The 21,744-nt window shown below is 44.1% G+C and overlaps 1 protein-coding gene across 3 annotated transcripts in view; it reads right to left on the bottom strand.

Moving 5' to 3' along the window:
- LOC143765345 (CMP-N-acetylneuraminate-beta-galactosamide-alpha-2,3-sialyltransferase 2-like) overlaps positions 1–21,490 on the bottom strand; it is a 110,408-nt gene extending 88,918 nt beyond the window's left edge. The window contains exon 1 of one of the 3 annotated variants that reach the window (XM_077251911.1): positions 21,409–21,490. The gene's annotated coding sequence lies outside the window, so the exon portion shown is untranslated. Of the gene's footprint in view, positions 1–2,764; positions 2,901–20,558; positions 20,885–21,408 lie in introns of those variants that run through there. The other 2 variants (XM_077251910.1, XM_077251908.1) reach the window with 2 other exon arrangements.
- Positions 21,491–21,744: the final 254 nt, after the last annotated feature.

Raw genomic sequence — 21,744 nt, 5'->3', positions numbered from 1 at the left:
ATTAAGGAGGAGGAGGAGAGAAGCTAGACACACAGCAGCTAGACACACGGCAAAAAAAAAAAATAAAAATTCTCAAGGCTTCTTTTCTCCTGCTTCTGCCATGCAATTAACACTTTACTGGCCGGCTGTACTGTTATGATCCCAGTGGCTGGGACTAGTGTCACTATAATCCCAGAAAAGATTTTCAATCATGCAGACAGGCACCAATTCATGATGAATGTGGATTGGGCAGTATGAATCCATTTTCTTCCATTTTTAGGTATGTTGACAGTTTTTTTAACAGTGATTTTTATTTGTTTTGAATTACGGTAATTATGGGGTATATCAGTATGGTTTGAGGTTTTTTGGGTACGTTTCAGCTATATACCATTTCCAAAAGAAGTCATTAAATGAGTCAAAAATTAACATGACACTTTTTTAACTTACTTTAACAAAAGTGCAGAAAAAAGTGCATTACAGGTGATTTCTCTCATTGAACGAATGTAAAGCTTGTTGAAAAGAATAATGAACATACCCACAAATCACCACATTTATTAGCACTGGGCTGCAAGCAAATATGAAGATTTTTTTTTAGGATTCATGCACACGACAGATATTCTCATCTGAGTGCCTCCGTGGTCTTTATGGATAGCACTCTTACCAATGATATTATAGGGGGCTGTGCACATGTCCAATTTTCCCTTTGGACCAAGGGGTTCACGGGAAAAAATAAATAAATAAAAATAAATAAATTTTAAAAAAATCGGAGACATGTCCGATTTTAAATTTGGTATCAGCTCAAAATCAGCAATGCAAGTTTATGGGTCTGTGAAAAAATAAAAAAATAAATCAGACCGTTTTTCTTGGATGACATCAGAGTGGTGTCCAGTTTTCATGGACTGACAGAATGGACAAGGTTCAGAAACTTTTCTCTCCACGTCTGAGTGCTTATATCAGATGTGGAGAAATCGATTGTGTGAACATACCCTTACGTGGATTTTGTTGCAAGAATCTGCCAAAAAACACGTAAAAAAAAACTGTGTGGGTGAACCTAATACCCTAATGATTTATTCCATAAGAGGACTTATGGCATAGACACTTGAATGTATTAAACCTTTTCCATCACTAAAAATTTTAAAGCACCACTCCAGTATTTTTTTTTTTTTTCAGTGCTGCTACTAATCTAAGTTCCCTGGCCCCAGTCTTATACTTACCAGCCACCGCTCTTGTCCTGTGCTGTCATTTCAACGCAAGTCTATGAGAACCTCATTCCGGCTCTCAGACTTACATTGAGTTGTGACTTCGGATCACCCAGAAAACACTGGAGCGATCCGTCAAGTCATAAGCTGCTGAAAGCCGACCGGAGTGGCGCCAATAAAACTTAGATTAGTAACTCCACTCCAGTGCTCCACGCTTGAGTGATGGTTTAATAGAACATGACACCCCTGCTTTCTGGCTCATTGATGGTCCCAACCATTGGATCCACATTCAGCATTTTTAATAGGCATAAGAGAATGACAATTAAATTCTCCCAGTTTAAATAAAGCAATTGAAAGCTGGCTATACATATAAAAGTTAGTTTTGGCAGTCATATGGACGTACAGATCAGAAACAGGAAAAAGGAGAACAATAAAAGAAGCGTGTACAAAGCGGGTAAAATTGCATTGTAATTGGCTTATCATTGCCTGAGGCTACATTCACACAAACCGAACAATTTTCTCCATCCATTTTTAAAACACAGAATCAGGCAGACTGTCTGAACTTCTTTTACCTGTTTGACTCTACACAATAAATCAGATAAAACCACAGATGTAACAGTGAAGCAAGAAGTAGGTTTTCTGTATAGTATCCCTTTATAACTAATCTCCATAGACTTCAATGGCAGAGTCTTATTCAAAAAGAAGAAGAGAATAGGACAGCTCTTGAGTTTCATCTATCAGACACATTCACTTTTTTCAGAGATGCATGCATGGATCTCCCCCAACAAGGCATGCATGCATGCCCCCCCAACAAGGGCATGTTAGAACGGTCTCGGTACACAGCTCGCTTGGTCTTTTGTAGCACTTGTAGTCCCTTACACATGTGGCTATCTGTGCTGAAGTAGTGGTCTATGGTTGGTACCAATGGTTGGTAAATAATCTGTATTACCACAATCTACTACAGAATGCAACAGGGAGGTGTAAAGATAATACCGTAAAAGGGTCAAGAATACCAGCCAAGCTGCCATATGAGTGGTACCAAAAGTAGAACAGTCTAACCCCCTCTTCAGCAGTTGCATGTTCTACTATGAGAAGTATAGCGATGGTAGTGCTGACCGCCAGGGTGGTTACTGTAGCACAGACTGACCACAGCTATCCCCTGGGGACAAACACGGACCCCCAGCAAGATGCACAACTTCCTCAATTGATTTCTACCAGGGTTTCCGCTTTTACAATGGTGAACTAGGGGGGCACATACCATATCTAATTGCACTGTGGATTAAGGCAACAGGAAAAAGAAGATTATATAGGCAGAGTGGCAATTATAGCCATTACTCCTGCATCCTTTATGTAATGTCCTTTTATGTAAAATCTCATACAAAGCAACATCTGTCTCGTTTTGCCTTTCCATAGCCATAGTAACTGCATAAATGAAGCTTAGACATGTTCTCAGCTAATAAAATCTGTGCTATTCAACCAAATGCCGAGCACCAAGTCCAGATTGCATTTCATCCAGTACATTAGAAAACTGCAACACCCAGAAAATCTGCCGGGTAACGCCAATCAAACCCTTCGGCGGACATTACCTTGGGGGTCCCTGCACAACCTCAAAAACCTGGATGTTCGTCTTGTTTTGCAGCTGAATGTTACATGTCAACTGTGTGTAGGAGAGCAGTGAATGCTTACATCCTTGCTAGAACCTCCCCCACAGGCAGACAGGAAACATCAGCATAGTTAGCAGATGTTTTGCTAGCTGGCGTGTGGAGGGTAATGAACTTGCTACATGTAGTCCCCAAAGTCTATTTGAACTGTCAGATGCTGGAGAGTCGCTTTGTAACCTCCTTTCCTCCTCAGATGTCATACCTGCTGACCTGAACCAAACCTCTCTGCCCTGAAAACATCCTGACACAGTGAGATAGAAATGTACAATGTTCTAATAACAGGAATTGTGTTAACGGGCGGAGAGAGACAGCCGTCACAGAGCTGAAATGCTACCAAGAAAAAAAAAAAAAACACTTTCGCCAAGCAGAATGATGGTCTTTTCTGGGCTTGATTGTCAGAGAACATTTCTAGTGTAGAAGCGCCCTCCAAAGTTAAGATTAAAATAAGCCACCCGTTACGGTGCCTGGTTTTGTCAACCAGGATGTGAGGTTCCAGGGTTCGTCTTTCCATCCATGTCATTTGAGCCAATTACCCACCCAAATTTTTGTGAACATTACTGGGGTGCTGCAAAGGGTATGAGACACAGCAATAGACAGAATAATCATGACTGCCTACAAGAATTAGAGGGAACCTTTCTGGGCAAAAAACGCTATTAACCTGCAGGTATAGGGTTAAAGGGATAGTCAGCGCAGGCAGGGCCGGCTCCAGGTTTTTGAGGGCCCCGGGCGAAAGAGTCTCAGTGGGCCCCCCCCCTTTAACACATACCACGATTCACGATCACATATAACACAGCCATGTAGTATATAACACAGCCCACGTAGCATATAACACAGCCACATAGCATAACACAGCCATATAGTATATAACAGCCCATGTAGCATATAACACAGCCACGTAGTATATTGCACAGCCCACGTAGCATATAACAGCCCATATAGTATATAGCACAGCCACATAGTATATAACACAGCCCACGTAGTAAATAACACGGCCCACGTAGTATATAGAACAGCCATGTAGTATATAGCACAGCCCACGTAGCATATAACAGCTTATATAGTATATAGCACAACCCACATAGTATATAACACAGCCATGTAGTATATAGCACAGCCATGTAGTATATAGCACAGACATGTAGTATATAGCACAGACATGTAGTATATAGCACAGACATGTAGTATATAGCACAGACATGTAGTATATAGCACAGACATGTAGTATACAGCACAGCCCCCCTCCCCCCCAAGAATGGTCCCATAGTCCAGTACTCACTGTTATAGTTACAAAAAAAACAAACAAAAAAAAACACTCCTCACCTCTCAACGTGCCCGCGCTGCTCTGTGCTCCCGTCTCGGCAGCTGCACTGCCTGACACACAGCGAGTGCGCAATAACGTCATTGTGAACCCGCAGCGGCAGAGTGGGGAATGATGGGAGAGTGAGCGTCAGGTGACGCTCTCTCCTCCATTATTTGCTTTGAACTTTACCGGTATAGTTCAATGCGGCGGTGGGGGAGTTGGCGCTGGCGACAGGCGGGCCCCCCCTGCCTCACAGAGGACCCATAGCAGCTGCGTGATGTGCCGCTATCTGAGGGTCCCTGGGGGAGCAGGGGTCCTAGGCAGCTGCCTGCCCCTAAAACCTTCCCTGAATGGGCCCCCCCTGTCTCGGCAGGACCCTGGCACTTGCCCGGGTACGCCGGGTGCTGACGCCGGCCCTGAGCACAGGATTACTGTTCATTCTGAGTACAGCTGCTTGGTGCTTCACGGCAGGGCCCGACTGGGACTAAAATTCAGCCCTGGCATTTGAAGTTACACAGGCTTACTTGTCACACGGTGACTGTATAATATCTTTGTACACTTGTAGGTTACAAGAAGGGAGGGGAGTGTAACACAACTATATAACATGTAATTACAGCTGTATCCAGCATTACAGCTCAGTCCTATTTATTCCTTTTAGTTGCAGTACCAAGAAAAGCCGTTACTTTACCTACATAACTGGATCTCGTAGATAATGAAGTGATTGAGACAACCAAAGGCTATGAAACCTCATTCTGATGCTCCATAAACTTTGCTAACAGCCACTTTTGGTTCCGCTGCGCATCACGAGACCCGGTGACTCTGAAGAGCGGCGACATCAGTAATGTCACCGCTCTTCAAATATTCTAGGTGTTGCGCTGAGCTCAGCGACTGTGAAGAGCGGTATTGTAACTACTGTCACCACTCTTCAAAGTCGCTGGGTCTCGCCTGGTCTGGGTTAGTAGTGGGGGTGTCTTATAGACACCTCTCCATTACTTACACCAGGGATTAATAGCAGCTGACATTACGCAGCTGACAACCCTAAAAATAATTAAACATACCAGAATTAAATGCTTTGGCAGCTGGGAAAAGTAGTAGAGTTAGCGCTATTCCCAGGCGCCGGGTGCTAACTACAACTGTCATCATCCTTACCTGAAGAATAAAAGTAAGTGAAAGCAGTCACAGGGGAGCACAGAGGAGTCGACCCAGGGAAGGGGAGACAAAGTGGAGTTGTTGAGCACCACCGCAGCTCCAGCTGAATACCTCCAAGGGAGGATAAGAGCGTGTGTCGAACAGAAATCAGTCACAGGATCGCTGAAGGAAACTCAGACAACATATGTAGTTTCTTCTTCAGGTAGGAAGACAGTGTTTCCCGTCGAAACGCGTTGTGGTAAACTACATATGTTGTCTGAGTTTCCTTCAGCGCTCCTGTGACTGATTTCTGTTCGACACATCATCCTTACCTGGTCTCCCTGCGAAGCATTTCTGTTGTATTTACATGCGCTGATCTCAGGCCACTAAACGAGTGTGATCGATAATACTGAAGTCATTCGCTTGTTTCCCGGCCTCTTTATACCAACTGAGAAAGAATGAATGGAACAGAAAAATTGGATCGCCCCCACATTAGGGCAATGGGGTACTCGGCACCGGGTCCTTCAGTTCAGGGGATGTCACGGTGGCTGACCCGGTCCGTGGCCCTAAGGGAACGTCCGTTTGGTAGATGAGGAAAGGTCTTTAAAGGGATAATGTTCGTGATGCCACCTGTGGTATTCGGTTAGGGTGACCGACGCCGCTTAGGGGTCCACTGGGGTGATGTAATGGCAGCTAGATGGTATACCTTCCCACAGGTAAAGTCTATCCCCAGGGCTTCCCAGAAGTGTAGATGGTGATGGTGGATGATGCGCAGTGAATAACGAGGACACAAGGTTGCAGTCTCTTTACCTTTACTGGAGGCTTCAGCATCCACAGTCCAGGGTACAGACCACAGGGTAGGCAGAGTCCAGCCAGTCTGAAGACAAATCCAGAGTCCCCATATCCAGGTGGAAATCAGTAGCCTTCCTCTTAGCGCCTGTGTGTTGTAGTACCTCCCTGCTGAGCTTCTCGGTAAGGTCCTCACAACTGTTGTAGATGTTCTAGATGTTATGTCTTCCTCTCTGTCCCCCAGATGGTATGGATAGGACAAACCCATATGACTGATGGCCTGAGGTTTTACAGGGACCCTAGAGATGCCCCGACCCCCACAAGTTGCCACCATGTCTCCTAGGTATTAAGGTCGGGCAGCCAACTTGGAATTGACTGTCCTGCTGATCTCTGGAGCAAAGCTTGGAGACGGTTGTTCCCTCGGTGTTCCGGCCACCGGCTACGCGCCTCAGAAGGAGGCAGCCTATTACAGGGCAGAACTCCTTCTGGTGTTTTCTCCTTGTGCTATGACTTCGTTTCTCACCCTTTACAATACAATTCTCTTCGTGTCCTTTCTTAGGATGCTACCGCACATGGGGCAGGCGCAGCTCCGTGCCTTTCTGTCTCGCTAGACCTCTGACAGGATCCCACCCTTGTCAGGGGCCCTCTGTCTGCAGCTCCGATGTTCCTCCTTTCCCCCTGTCTGCCTCACAGGTGTTGCCTGGGCAAAGCCCAGTCAGCTTCTCTCTAACTTTCTAACCAGTCCACCAGTTTTACCCTATTGTGAGGCGTGCCCTAGTAGATAGGAGGAAGGCTCCCCCTGGTGGACTGGAGTGTGAAGTGTGGTGTATGGTTTGTGATACCTGGTAGGAAGATCCCCTTTATTGCCATCAGATGTAATATCACTCCCCCTGGTGGGAGAATAACATTACTGCAACGACCAGGACTCTGGGGCGCTGCACTATCACAATTAGATCAATCTGTCCCCATACAGTATCATGTTATCAGTAGCACATCTACAGTTTACACCGGTGATGTGCTGCTGAGAAGAAGGATTTCTGTTCCCACATAAACAATCCAATCACTCGATGAATAGACAGCATTTTGCTTGTTTAGTATAATACACCCCATAGTCTTCCATATATTATAATGTGCACCTCAGTCCTCCATATAGTATAATGCACTCCTCAGTCCTCCATATAGTATAATACACTCCTCAGTCCTCCATATAGTATAATACACTGCTCATAGTCCTCCATATAGTATAATACACTGCTCATAGTCCTCCATATAGTATAATACACTGCTCATAGTCCTCCATATAGTATAATACACTCCTCAGTCCTCCATATAGTATAATACACTCCTCATAGTCCTCCATATAGTATAATGCACCGCCATAGTCATCCATGTAATACAATTCACTTCCCATAGTATAATGCACCACATAGTTCTTCATATAGTATAATGTATTCCCCATAGTCCTCGATACAGTATAATGCAGCCCACACATGTCCCCAGGGGGAGTGGAATGTCACATTGGTGCATGTCAGGCCTGGGTGGCGAGGTGTGGGTTCATCACACATATGTTTGTATATATTATATTTTATTTTATTACATTGTCATTTGCATTGTACCATCCTTCGGGGTTTTCAGCTGCCCTGCCCCTTTTCTTTCTTCCTGTACTGTTTTTTTTTCAGCAGGCTTTTATTATTAAATGGTTGCAGTCATGCTTTTTTTGATTGTGTACTGCATAACCTATGAGATGTGGCTATAACCACTTCCCAGCACTGACTGACAGCCAGCATTTTACTGATGCACTTCTGACGGAGAGGTTCAGCGTACAGTGTAATGTGTATAGGGGCACTGGTCAACTGGTCGCCTGGGGAGAAGTTGACTGGCAGTCCAGAATCGGACATTCCCAAACACATTGTTCGCTCGGAGATAGGACGCCGGCTGACATATCAGTTGGCAGCTTTCTCCGAGAACACAGGCACGCTCGATCGAACGAGCACTACTATGTGTGGGAAAGTCAGCTGAAATGGCTGTCAGCCAAACCATTGACTGATTCCCCATTTGGCCAAATAGCCATCTAATGTATATGGCCAGCTTAAATCCTCTTCTACAAGAGAATGATCCATGTAGGCCATAACCTACTGCAGCCTGGAGTGTACAGGACAGAAAGTGGTGGTGCAGGGAGCCTCTGACTTCCTGCTGTACCACAGGATCCCATTGTATTGGTGTCATGTTGACACCTATACAATTCAAAGTGGCTCTTGCCAGAGAAAATGGGGCATCGATCTAGAAGTTCGGGGCATGTGCACTAAACTCCTCACCCTACACAGGTATTGAGAATGGTCCTGCCAGTTCATAGATTTACATTACAATACATATATGAAATACCCCTGACTGTATTACAGAGTACAGATGTACACAAACTGGACAAATTTTGTAGACTCCAAATGAAGGTCAATGTGGAAAATCTCTTATAAAAGACATATTACTACTTCATTGAAGAACCTGCCTTCCCGACACTAGAGCGTGGCACCACCCTCTCCTAAAATAAAAATATATAAATGAATATTGTATTTATGCAGCGTATTTATAGATGGAAACCATAGCTAGCAATATGTGTTGCTTGCCACAATGTACATGAAATGACTACCAAAATGTAAAGACCTGTAACAATCTGATCAGTGCATGTTACAGACCTGCTAACAAAATACAAAACCAATATAATAAATGCTATATTTTGCCTGCGAGTATGTCATCTGTGTGTACAATTCAATATACGTAATTTATCTTCCTTTCCACTCTGACTCACTCAGCACTAAATCGTTTTGGTGCCATGGTTTCACACAGTGAACTCAATAGCAGACACGAACTCCCAAATTGGGAATTTTAGCTTGAAAACCAGACAGAATAGTAAAATAAATGTATGATAGAAGACTAGCCCGTCATGTAATGCCATGGCGGGTGACATTATATAGATCTTAAGACATTATATTAAATAGATCTTAAGACACAAAGGCAAATAATGAATAGCAAGTTGCTTTTATGTGAAATTAAGAAGCACCTACCCCTGTAAATATATTTTTCAATCCATTATTCAAGCATTATTCAAGGTTTTTTTTAGTAACATTTTTTTTTTTTTGAAAGTGGAAAACCTTTTTAATGGCTTAAATGCCATCTGTTTTCATGAAAAATGGAATTCGACCTACTGGCAATTCAATTTCCAGGTAGTTCCTTCAGACATCACACAAAAGTCCTTTGTTGACCCATGACGGGGCAGTATCACAAAGAGGTTAAAGGGAACCTATCACCCCGTTTTTTCCGTATGAGATAAAAATACTGTTAAATAGAGCCTGAGCTGTGCGTTACAATAGTGTATTTTGTGGACCCCGATTCCCCACCTATGCTGCCGAAATACGTTACCAAAGTAGCCGTTTTCGCCTGTCAATCAGGCTGGTCTGGTCAGATGGGCGTGGTGTCTTCCCCCAGATCTTGCTTATTTTTCCGTTGGTGGCGTAGTGGTTTGCGCATGCCCAAGTCCAGAATCCACTGCACAGGGGAGGGAAAAGAGCGCGATCTGCGCTATTCCCCTGGTGATCGGTGGGGGCGGCCATCTTCCTGTGGCCGCGCGTGCGCAGATGGAGCGCTCTGCTGCCCGGGGCTTCAGGAAAATGGCCGCGGGATGCCGCGCGTGTGCAGATGGAGATCGCGGTGGCCATTTTCCTGAAGCAGAGATGCGAACTCTGCTTCAGGAAAATGGCCGCCGCGATCTCCATCTGCGCACGAGCGGCATCCCGCGGCCATTTTCCTGAAGCCCCGGGCAGCAGAGCGCTCCATCTGTGCATGCGCGGCCACAGGAAGATGGCCGACCCAACCCGATCACCAGGGGAATAGCGCAGATCGCGCTCTTTTCCCTCCCCTGTGCAGTGGATTCTGGACTTGGGCATGTGCAAACCACTACTGTTATGGACTGGTAATTTAGGAGCGACATGCGACTAGCTCTGAGCAGGTGGTAACTATACAGACCGCAGTTCCTGATCTTAACACAACACTAGCAGTAGCCGTGGGATGTTCCTGTCACTCCCTGGACACCTCGTCACAGCCGGAGAACTAGCTACCCCTAAAGGTAGAAATAGGAAAGCTATCTTGCCTCAGAGAAAATCCCCAAAGGATAGGACAGCCCCCCACAAATAATGACTGTGAGAGGAGAAGGAAATGACATACGTAGTATGAAACAAGATTTAGCAAAGGAGGCCACTTCTAGCTAGATAGATAGTACAGGAAAGAACACTGTGCGTTCAGTAATAAAAACTAGAAAAAGTCCACCGCAGAGATATGCAAAAATCTCCACACCTGACTAAAGGTGTGGAGGGCAAAATCTGCAGCCCAGAGCTTCCAGCTTAGCTGAATAGATGCATACTGATACGCTGGACAAATGAGCAAAACATAGAATGTGCTGAACAATAAAGTCCACAACAAGTGGACTGCAAAAGGACAAGCAAGGACTTATCTTTGCTGAACTGGACAGAGTGTCAGGGAAATCCAAAAGAGCAATGACTCCAAGCAGGAACAATTGACAACTGGCATTGATTGAGGGATAAGGCCAGACTAAAATAGCCGAGCCAGAAAGACGATCAGTGGAAGCAGCTGCTGATGCTAAATCCAAGAAGCAGCTATACCACTCAAAACCACAGGAGGGAGCCCAAGAGCAGAATTCACAAAAGTGCTACTTACAACCACCGGAGGGAGCCCAAGAGCGGAATTCACAACATACTACACCACCAACTGAAAAATAAGCAAGATCTGGGGAAAGACACCACGCCCATCTGACCAGACCAGCCTGATTGACAGGCAAAAATGGCTACTTTGGTAACGTATTTCGGCAGCATAGGTGGGGAATCGGGGTCCACAAAATACACTATTGTAATGCACATCTCAGGCCCTATTTAACAGTATTTTTATCTCATACGGAAAAAACGGGGTGACAGGTTCCCTTTAAAAGTTAGCTCCTACCTCCACCCTCCAGAAGGATGGGTGCAAATGATCTATATGAGCCACTAGAAACTAATATGAAAGATAAACGCTTTTAACGGCCCCAGTTGTATTTTGAGAAATAGCAACATGATGAATGAATGGTCTGCAGGAAGAATGATCTTGTGCAAGCCCAAAGATAAACATAAGGGATGGGAAGTAAGGGTGCTGTAATTTTTTTTTTCCAGTGTTTCCCTCCAGACAGCACACCAGTAGTGCCAGAAATATAGCACCAGTGTAGGTGCAGAAGCCCTAAAGGTCCAAAGTCCTTGGCAAGAACTAGGCTACATATAGTGACCAATTTGTAAGATCAGAAGAAAATACAGATAATTATAGAAATCTGCAAAGATAAATCACCATAGTGAGTGCCTGATGTAATGTATATAATGCCAATATTCAGCTTAAATGTGATCGATTATACAGCAAAAGCGGAGAGAGCGAAACGCTTCCTTGTCGTACCCCAACTCTAATAATGAGCTGCACGGTTTGTTAAATTAATTATACTTATAACACTGCAGCCATAGAATAGTTCTTACCTAAATGACCCAGTTTATTATCTAGAGATATAGGTAAATTTGTTAATGACGGCAGTGTAATATTTTTATTCAGGTGAAAAGTGGGCCCCCCTATAAATCAATGTTACTGGTGGGCCCTTGGCATCCCAGTCCGACACCGAGTGGCCATGCAATAATAACAGATCACAGGCCGTGAGTCATGCAGAAACAAGCGCTGTGATCTTTTTAGCAAATAGCTGTCAGCTGGCCCCTATATTGTCCACACAATGACACGATTGGGCGATGATAATCCGAGGAGGCTGCAGGCTGTTCACAATAATTAGGTCTCAGAAAAGTAATAGTGAGTGTACGGCTTATGCACCTCCAAATTAGAACACATGGAATATGTGTATCTATGCCGAACGGTCACTGCTAACTCCACAATAACCCTACACTGCTCGCTGCCACAAGCAATCCGGTTTTTAACTAAGGAAATAAATACAGACCGATTGGACGCAATTCTTCTTTTGAAGTTCACACCATCAGGGTGTTCCATCCTCTCTCCCTCAGAATAGCAGTCATATACCAGCCCCAGGCTCACCCACCCAGAATGGTCCACAGAATGGCCAACCCTTTTCCTGGGAGACTTCAACAGCCCCACCTCCCCAACTGCATCCCAACTCTGAGGCACACAAAGATGGTAACACCCTTGGTCTGGACTTTGTCCGGCACAGTTCAATCTCCTACCTAGATGAATCACCTCTTTCCCTTTGTCTCTCATGAAATTAGGAGTATAACCACAACTTGTGTTTTTAGGGAGCACCTAAAAATGTCTATCTGTTTAGGGCGGCATTTCACATTCCCTAATCAAAGTCAGCAGTATGAACTGCTGACTTGTAAAGCTATGTGGAATATGTTTGCGATATATAAATAAAGGTTGTTATTATTAGTAGATTGAAGATGGTGAAGTTCAAACTGATAGCTTTGCCATGTGTAGGAGGAAAGAATCTTTTACGTGAGCACAACTGCACAAATGAGAGTTTGCTGCTGTGCTGACACAGGGTGGAGTAGGGTGAACACGACAAGCTGCTGGACTGTGAGAGATGTGCAGGCGGAGATGTAACAGTGAATTGAGAAAGATGGGGTGTGCTTGGTATCTAAGATCAGTCAAAAACAGCCGGCATATCCACTTCCGTATTAGCTGACAGGCTCTCGGTCACCCCCACTGTAGAGGGTAAACAAGTGGAGGTTCTGCGGCCGGAGACCTGTGTGACACTGACAACATTTGCCATGGTGAGAGAGGACGAAGAATCAGAAGATGCGGTTGATGGGATGCATTTTAGCACAGTGACATTCCCAGATTAACGCATGTTGATCGTGCATGTGCCAGTTAATGCATGCAGTACTAAAATTATTTAATTTTTTTTCTCCACTATGTCGTTTTTAAAAAGATTCACAGATGTTTTTTTTAAATTATGCTCAGACCCAACTTCGTCCGGCCATGGATCAAACTGAGAAAATTTTTTGCCACCGACGCAGATGATTTCCTCCTCTTGAGTCTGCAAAGCTTTGGAGTACACTTCCAATGCCCATGGCATACAATGTGTGAACAGATCTGCAGACTCAGCCATCTGTGGATCCTAATAGTCAGTTGGGTGGTTGGAGAGTTGTGATGTGGGGGAAAATGAGGGTAATTGGAGTGCCACCACTGAGGACTGTACTGTGTGTGATGTTAAGGTGGAGGACGAGGAGCAGACGCCACTTGATGCAGCGCTTGCCATCTACTGGAGCACATGTTCTTTCTGGCCCTCATCTACAAAGCGTACCACTGTACGGCTGCCAAAGAAAGGGAGTGGAGTATCCCGTCCAGTAACAGACGTAGCAAAAATGCTGCACAATTGCTTACTGCAGCAAAACAAACCAACTTCTCATCCCTCATATCATACTTGTCACACAACCCTAAACAGCTATTCAGTACTTTCAATTCTTTCCTGCATCCACCAGCTCCCCCTCCCTCTCTTCTCATCTCAGCTGAAGACTTTGCATCACCACCTGTCAACTTGATACAATAAAGTCTCACCTCATTCCAAAGCTTACCGCAGTCTTCATCCCAAGCCTAACCCACCTCTTCAACCTGTCACTAACAACTCACGTGTTCTCTCCTTATTGAAACATACCTCAATCACACCGAACCTCAAAAAGCCCACCCTTCACCCATCTTCTGTGTCTAGCTATCACCCCATGTCATTTCTCCCCTATGCCTCCAAATTACTGGAACAACCCATCCATTTTGAACTGTCCTCCAACCTCTCCTCTTGCTCCCACTTTGACCGCTTACAATCTGGCTTCAGACGGCACCATTCCACTGAAACTGCCCTGACTAAAGTCAACAACGACTTACTAACCACCAAATGAAAGGGACACGAGTTTGTCCTCCTCCTTGTCCTGGACCTTGCATCTGCTTTTGACACAATGGCCATTCCCTCTTACTACAGACTTTCTGATCTGATGAGATTACTGACTTGGCCCTTTGTTGGATCTCCTCGTACCTAACAGACAGGACATTGTGTCTCCCACTCACACCACCTCCTCATCTCGCTCCCTATGTGTCGGTGTCCCCCAAGGTTCAGTTGTAGGACCGGCACTATGCTTAGGGCGTGCATGTGCTCCCTCGCTCTTAAAAGGACCGCTTGCATCAACCTAAGGTATTCCCAGCTTATAGCTGAGCGACACCTTCTATTTAAGGCATCTCCTCCTATATGGAGGTGCCTGAGCTACGTTGTTAGTTTTCCTTGCATGCTTGCTAGCTGTCAGGTTCCCCACGTCCAACCATCTGCTTGTCTACCCTGTACCCAACTTCTCTTACCTGTCAGTGCCTGTCTGCTTGTACCCATCAGTGCTCTTCTGTCCATCAGCCGGTCCAGTCCGCACCTGCCACTGCTTTTCTGTTCCTAAGCCAGTCTCATCTGTAGCTGTAGTTCCAGAGTCCCTACAGTGCCTGCCTGAATTCTTCATCCCTCCTTCAGGCCATAGCAGCACACCCGCTGCAGGGAGTCAGCTGTCACCTTCTGTAGGTCAGCCATGGAGTAGCACCTGATGTCACCTCCTTGTCCCTCCTTGGGTCGCAGTTTTCGCTTGCTGCCACTTATCAGAGTTGGGATTTGATAGGCCACCTAGTTACACCCCTCCAGGCTTTCAGAGGGATACGGCACAGTGGTTCCACCACCTTGCCCGTTACAGTCCACATGTGCTGGGTTGGCTGTAGTGGAAGAGGTGTCGGTCCCCGCTCTACTAGATCTGCTGTATTGCAATTGATGCCACTTTGTTGGTGTCCGCCACTAATTGTTGAAAATGTGTAGACTCCTGGTTGGGCCTCCTTCATGCGTGCTGCGTGTTAGCAGTAGGCCTCCGAGACCATCAGGCCTTCACTTCCTTGGAGTCAACTACCCGTGTTACTATCCTTATATTTTTCTGACAATAGTAGTTTACGAAACAGATATTTGTGCCACCGGAGTTTTGCTGAGCATGAAAGCAGGTTGAGCTGTTGCATGTGGTATTAGGGCTCCTAGCACAGCAGGCCTATACTGATCGCTCATCCACCTCATCTTACTTTGACGTTCAATTGAAAGCTGTAAATACTGGCCCAGACCACGATACCTCATGCATGGCCGATTGCTGCCGTGCCATGCTACAATTTTTACTGTGGGTGAATTGAGGCCACTTTCCTGGTGTCTGTCTCTCATTTGATGTGTTTTGGCAGCTTTTGGGGCTGTTAGAAGGTGTTGTGCATGCATTTGTTTTTGTCTCCCATTGACTTGAATGGCGTTCAGCAATATTCGGTGAATATTGCAAATTCAGTGATCGGAATCCGAACCGAACATTTAAATATTTGCTCATCTCTAGTTGTGACCGTTATGCTTCTGGCTTCTAGTGCGTGGAAGATGCCACAAACTAAATATAGAAGTCTAGGGGACCCAAAAAGACAAAAGGAAGTCACCAGGCATCTTCTGTAGCATTTGAAAAATGATCAAACATCTGAGAGTATGAACTAGCTGTTTTTCCAATAGAAATTAAGAATCTTTCAAGCAGTTTTTTAGCCATTTTTCAGGGGAGGTTATTTCAGTAAACCATATGTACAAGCAGTTTTTTGATGTGGATTATTTTGGCTGAAAAATCTGTGCTCAAAAATCAAATAAAAAAATTGCCATGCTGTTTTAACCCCTTTCTGCCATGCGACGTACTATTCCATCCATGTGGCCTTTGCCCTAATTCCCATGGACGGAAGAGTACGTCACATGCGATCAGCCACGCTCACGGGGGGAGCGCGGCTGATTGCAGCCGGGTATCAGCTGATTATCACAGCTGATACCCGGTACTAAGCGCCAGGCACTTTAACCCCCTGAACACTACAATCAAACAAGATCGCAGCATTACGGTGGCATAGAGAAGCATTGCGCAGGGAGGTTGCTCCCTGCATGCTTCCCTGAGACCCTCAGAACAACGCGATGTGATTGTTCCGAGGGTCTCCTCCCTGAGAGCAGGTGCTGAGAAGCCTCCTACACTGCCTGTCAGATGGCTGATCTGACACAGTGCTCTGCAAAGTGTCAGATCAGCGATCTGACTTTATACAGTGATGTCCATGGGACAATGTTAAAAAGTAATATATATATATATATATATATATATATATATATATATATATATATATATATATATATATATATATATATTATATCTACTATATAATTGTCTAAGGGTCACGTCCGTTTGTCTGTCTTTCTTTCTGTCACGGATATTCATTGGTCGCGGCCTCTGTCTGTCATGGAATCCAAGTCGCTGATTTGTCATGGCAAAACAGCCACGACCAATCAGCGACGGGCATAATCCAGCGGAAAAATGGCCGCTCCTTCCTCCCCGCAGTCAGTGCCCGCTCCGTACTCCCCTCCAGTCTGCCCTCACACAGGGTTAATGGCAGCGGTAACGGACCGCGCTATGCCGCGGTGTAATGCACTCCGTTACCGCTGCTATTAACCCTGTGTGACCTACTTTTTACTATTCATGCTGCCTATGCAGCATGAATAGTAAAACGATCTAATGTTAAAAAGAATTAAAAAAATAAAAAATCGTTATATACTCACCTTCCGTCGGCCCCCGGATCGACAACAGGTCTTTCCCACTCGCGACGCTCCGGTAACCGGTCCATGCTGCGATCTCGCGAGATGATGACGTAGCGGTCTTGCGAGACCGCTACGTCATCATCTCGTGACACCGCAATGCACTCTTGAGACCGGAGCGCACGAGCAGCGTTGGTAACCACTTCGCTTGGATCCGGGGGCTCCGGAAGGTGAGTATATAACTATTTTTTATTTTATTTCTTTTTTTTAACAGGGATATGATGCCCACATTGCTATATACTACGTGGGCTGGGCAATATACTACATGGGCTGGGCAATATACTACATGGGCTGGGCAATATACTACGTGGCTGAGCAATATACTACGTGACTATACAACGTGGGCTGCGCAATGTACTGCGTGGGGTGCGCAATGTACTGCGTGGGCTGTGCTATACACTATGCATACATATTCAAGAATAACTGATGCGTTAGAATCGGGCCACCATCTAATTAATATATATATATATATATATATATATATATATATATATATATATATATATATATATATATATATATATATATATTTTTTATTATTTTTTTTTAAATTCCTAAATGAAGAAAAAAATATTGTTGTAATAAATACAGTTCTTATGTTAATAGAAAAAAAATAATAAAAGCACACATATTTAGTATCGCCACGTCAGTAACAACCCAACCTATAAAACTGTCCCACTAGTTAACCCCTTCAGTGAACACCATAAAAAAATTAAAAACAAGGCAAAAAAACAATGCTTTATCATTATGCCGAACAAAAAGTGGAATAACACGTGATCAAAAAGACAGATATAAATAAACATGGTACCGCTGAAAACGTCATCTTATCCCGCAAAAAATGAGCTGCAATACATTGTCATCACCGAAAAAATAAAGTTATAGCTCTCAGAATAAAGCGATGCAAAAACAATTATTTTTTTTTATATAAAATAGTTTTTATTCTATAAAGTCACCAAAACATAAAAAAAATATATAAATGAGGCATTGCTGTAATCGTACTGACCCGAAGAATAAAACTGCTTCATCAATTTTACCACACGCGGAACGGTATAAACGTCCCCCAAAAAATAAATTCATGAATTGCTGGTTTTTGTTCATTCTGCCTCCCAAAAATCGTAATAAAAAGCGATCAAAAAAAGTCATGTGCCCGAAAATGGTACCAATAAAAACGTCAGTTCGTCCTGCAAAAAAAAAAAAGACCTCACATGACTCTGCGGACCAAAATATGGAAAAATTATAGCTCTCAAAACGTGGTGATGCAAAAACTATTTTTTGCAATAAAAAGCGTCTTTCAGCGTGTGACAGCTGCCAAACATAAAAACCCGCTATAAAAACCCGCTATAAATAGTAAATCAAACCCCCCTTTATCACCCCCTTAGTTAGGGAAAAATAATAAAATAAAAAAAATGTATTTATTTCCATTTTCCCATTAGGGTTAGGGTTGGGGCTAAAGTTAGGGTTAGGGTTATGGTTTGGGCTATTACAGATGCATAATATACGTCAGATAGGAGCTGCCCCATAGAGAATCATTGGGCCGTGTGCCATGCGTATTTTCTGGATGTATTTTCTGCGCTCATACGTCCGTAAAACTCGCTAGTGTGACGCCGGCCTTAATCTCAGACTGGTACTGTTCCACCGATCTACATGTTGCCTCTGACAGTCATCATTTGACAAAAACTGTTACCTAACCACGGCAGCCAATCAATGGCTGCTGAGCCAACAAGCACACAAGTTTGGGGAAACAAGGTTCAGGTGGCACATGACAGCTGCACAGTGGGACCCTACCCTTTGTCTAAGTTAAGATGAGTGTGTGAAAATACATCCGAATTTCATCCAGTTAAAAATGCACAATTCTTTATGAATTTGGTGCATCTTTCTCTGGTGGACTCTGGCCTAAGAGCGATATATAAAAGCTGCCAGGCGTCATGAGATTTCCCACCTGCTCTTATTTTTAACAGGTATTTTCCATCTAGCATCCATTTCTGGCTTTGACTTAAAAAAAAAAACAAAAAAACTGCATCAGAAAAATCTGAGGTCACATAATACAAGTACACTAGATTTTTTGGGAGAGCAATTTTCTGAAATCACAGTAAATCCATTTAATTTTTGCTGTGATCTTTAAAAACAGTAGGAAAAAATGTCTTTTTAGTACAATTTTATAAAATCACAGAAAAAAAACAACAACTTAGCACAATCAGGTTGTGTGAACATACTCTTTAGGCCGGGGTCACACTTGCGAGTGTAATGCGAGAAACTCGCCTCAATACCCGGCAACTCAAGAATGAAGTGTTCAGCTACATAGAAATACTGTACATGCAGCCGCACACTCCAGTCCTGAGTGACGGCGGCAGTGTCGGGTATTGATGCGCGAGTTTCTTGCATTGCACACGCAAGTGTGACCCCGGCCTTATACTCTCTCTTTGTGATCCGCACCTGGTTGTGGCTTCAAAACTACTTCAGAAAACCCTTATCATAAGTCTATGTGCACACAATGTCTTTTTCAAGGGGATCCCACTTGGAATCCACCAGAAAAAGCAGCACAGATATTGAGCATAATGCGCAGCAATGTAAAAACAACATTGTCTTTTAATCTTTTCAGAATTCGGAAGCAGCTGAAAGAAGAAACATGTTCATTATTTGAGTAGCTTGGTTTGGAAGCTGCCCACTCATAGTTGAAAATATAGGGAAAAAATGCCATCGGTGGAGCCGCCGTTAAAAAAGCGATGGCAAAGCAACTAGAAAAGCTGCTTCAGAAAAAAGACTGCTGGCGTTTTCCTAAAGTGGCTTCAGTTGGACAACCTGAGCAGCTCCGCCATCTTTATTGAGATGACCGGTGCACATACCCTAAGAGGCTTAAGGACATGTTTGTTCAGTAGAGTTTTCATAGTTTTGTTTTTCTTCATTAGTGCGATTATTTAATAGGATTATTTTAAGTTCTCACGACGAGTATTTGGTGTGGGTTTTTTATGCTGCATGTTTTCGCAGTAATACATTTCCATAAAACTTTGACTTTTTTATAAATCTCATGTCCACTGTGTTTTTTATTTTTTACTGCAGTGTAAATGGCCATGCAGTGCCTCTTCCCTGTAGACTTGAATGAGAAGAGGATAATCAGCATGTATGGGGGGAAAAAAAATAAAAAAAAACCCCTCTAAAATCCCATATAATCTACACCTGATTTTAATCAATAAAAGTTTTTGACAAAGCCAAAACACCAGGTAGTATCCAAAGCAAAAGAAGTTTGATTTAAAATATGACATACCAAAAAGGAGACAAAAACCACAGCATGAATAAAACACAATAAAAATGGATGTAAAAAGAGGCACTAAAGAGACAATGAAAAAATGCATCTAGCCTAATTTAGGTCACTAGTGCACAACATCTGCAACATCAAAAATTAATCAAATATTCATCTTGGAAACTTCCACTTTCGACTCGCCACACACCTTGGTTGGTATCATCTTTTATATATAAAAATAACAGACTTAACTAAAATGTTGCAGAGAAAATGTAACTCTAGTAACCCAGCAGATTCTACCTTTGCTAAATTTTAGGCCCTTTAGAAATATTCAAACACTGACAATAGTAAAATAAATCTAAAAAAGCCAGACACAAAGCATGCTGTGAAAAGGAAAAATGAAGCTAAACACCCTCAAATTACAGGTTTTTTTTTTCTACATCAGTTCTCATACAGGCAGGAGCTATTTTACATAAAGTACTGTATTTTTCTGAGTATCAGACGCACCGGAAAAAAAAAGAAGCTTTTTATAAGATGGGGGTTCGTCTTATAGTCTCAATTTAACGTATCTCACCTGGGGGCCGGCGATGGTGGAGCGTGACCACAGGGGACATGGTTCCTTCCTTAGGAAGTCGACAACAACAGAAGTTGGGCAATGCTGTGGGAGGAGGGCTAATCCCAGCGTGCTGGAGGCAAGATGTTGGCGGTGAGGCAGAGCAGAGTCCGTTCCTCAGGGAGCTGAAGGCGGCAGAAGTGTGGTGATGTTGCGGGCCCGATGTTGGCGTTGAGCAGACTGCATTATTGTTTTCCCTGTGGCCATTTTCCTGAAGTTGTGGGCTGCCGGAGTCAGCGTCTGCGCAGAGTTAGATCTCAATCTGAGCACATGCCACCTCCAGCTGCAATTTTCCTGAAGTCCAAAGCCTCAGTAAAATGGATGCTGGAGGCAGCGCGTGAGCAAATCGAGATTTCGGCTGGGCCGAGATCCCAACCTGCGCACACGTCACCTCTGGCAGCCCATGGCCTTAGGAAAATGGTTGATAGGACACCAATGGTGCACTACGCTCTGCTCTCCGCCAACACCAGGCCCACAGCATTGCCACACATCTGCTGCCGCCGGCTTCCATGCTGCAACCCCCGGTAAGCCTGTATTCCGACTATAAGATGCACCCACTCCATTTTACTCCCAATTTTTTGGGAAAAAAGTGCATCTTACAGTGCAAAAAAATACAGTATGCTCTTAAGAGACATGTTCACAGACTTGCAGGAGTTGTGTCTTAAAGAGGTTGTCCACTAGGTTTTGATTGATTGACATATCCTTAGGATAGCTCATCAATATCTGATCGGCCAGGGTCCGACACACAGTACCCCCACCAATCAGCTGTGATCGGTGTTGGCGGCAGCTACTGCCGGTCGAAGGTACTCACTTGTGGAACTGTTAGTCCTCTGGTAGTGGCCAAGGCAGGGCACTGCACATCCTCCTCCTCCTATTCAAATCAGTAGGAGGCAAATGTGTAGTACCCTGCGATGGCCACTATTAGATGGAAGGGCAGCTCCAGAAGTGGGTACTTCCAGCCAAAACCTGGAGTGGAGCTTACAGAGAAAAACTATCATTGAAACAATGACACCTGTTCTGTGTTTTGGAGACACTCCTGATTTTGGCTCACAAATACTGATGTGTGAATAAAGCCTTATACACTGCACTGATATATTTATACCAATCCTTAGGTGTCATATACCGTATTTGACATTATGTTTTTTTC

This window comes from Ranitomeya variabilis, chromosome 4 (assembly GCF_051348905.1).
Source record: "Ranitomeya variabilis isolate aRanVar5 chromosome 4, aRanVar5.hap1, whole genome shotgun sequence".
Classification (NCBI taxonomy): domain Eukaryota; kingdom Metazoa; phylum Chordata; class Amphibia; order Anura; family Dendrobatidae; genus Ranitomeya; species Ranitomeya variabilis.
The sequence above is the reverse complement of the archived record's forward strand: the minus strand, read 5'-3'. Positions and strand labels throughout refer to the sequence as shown.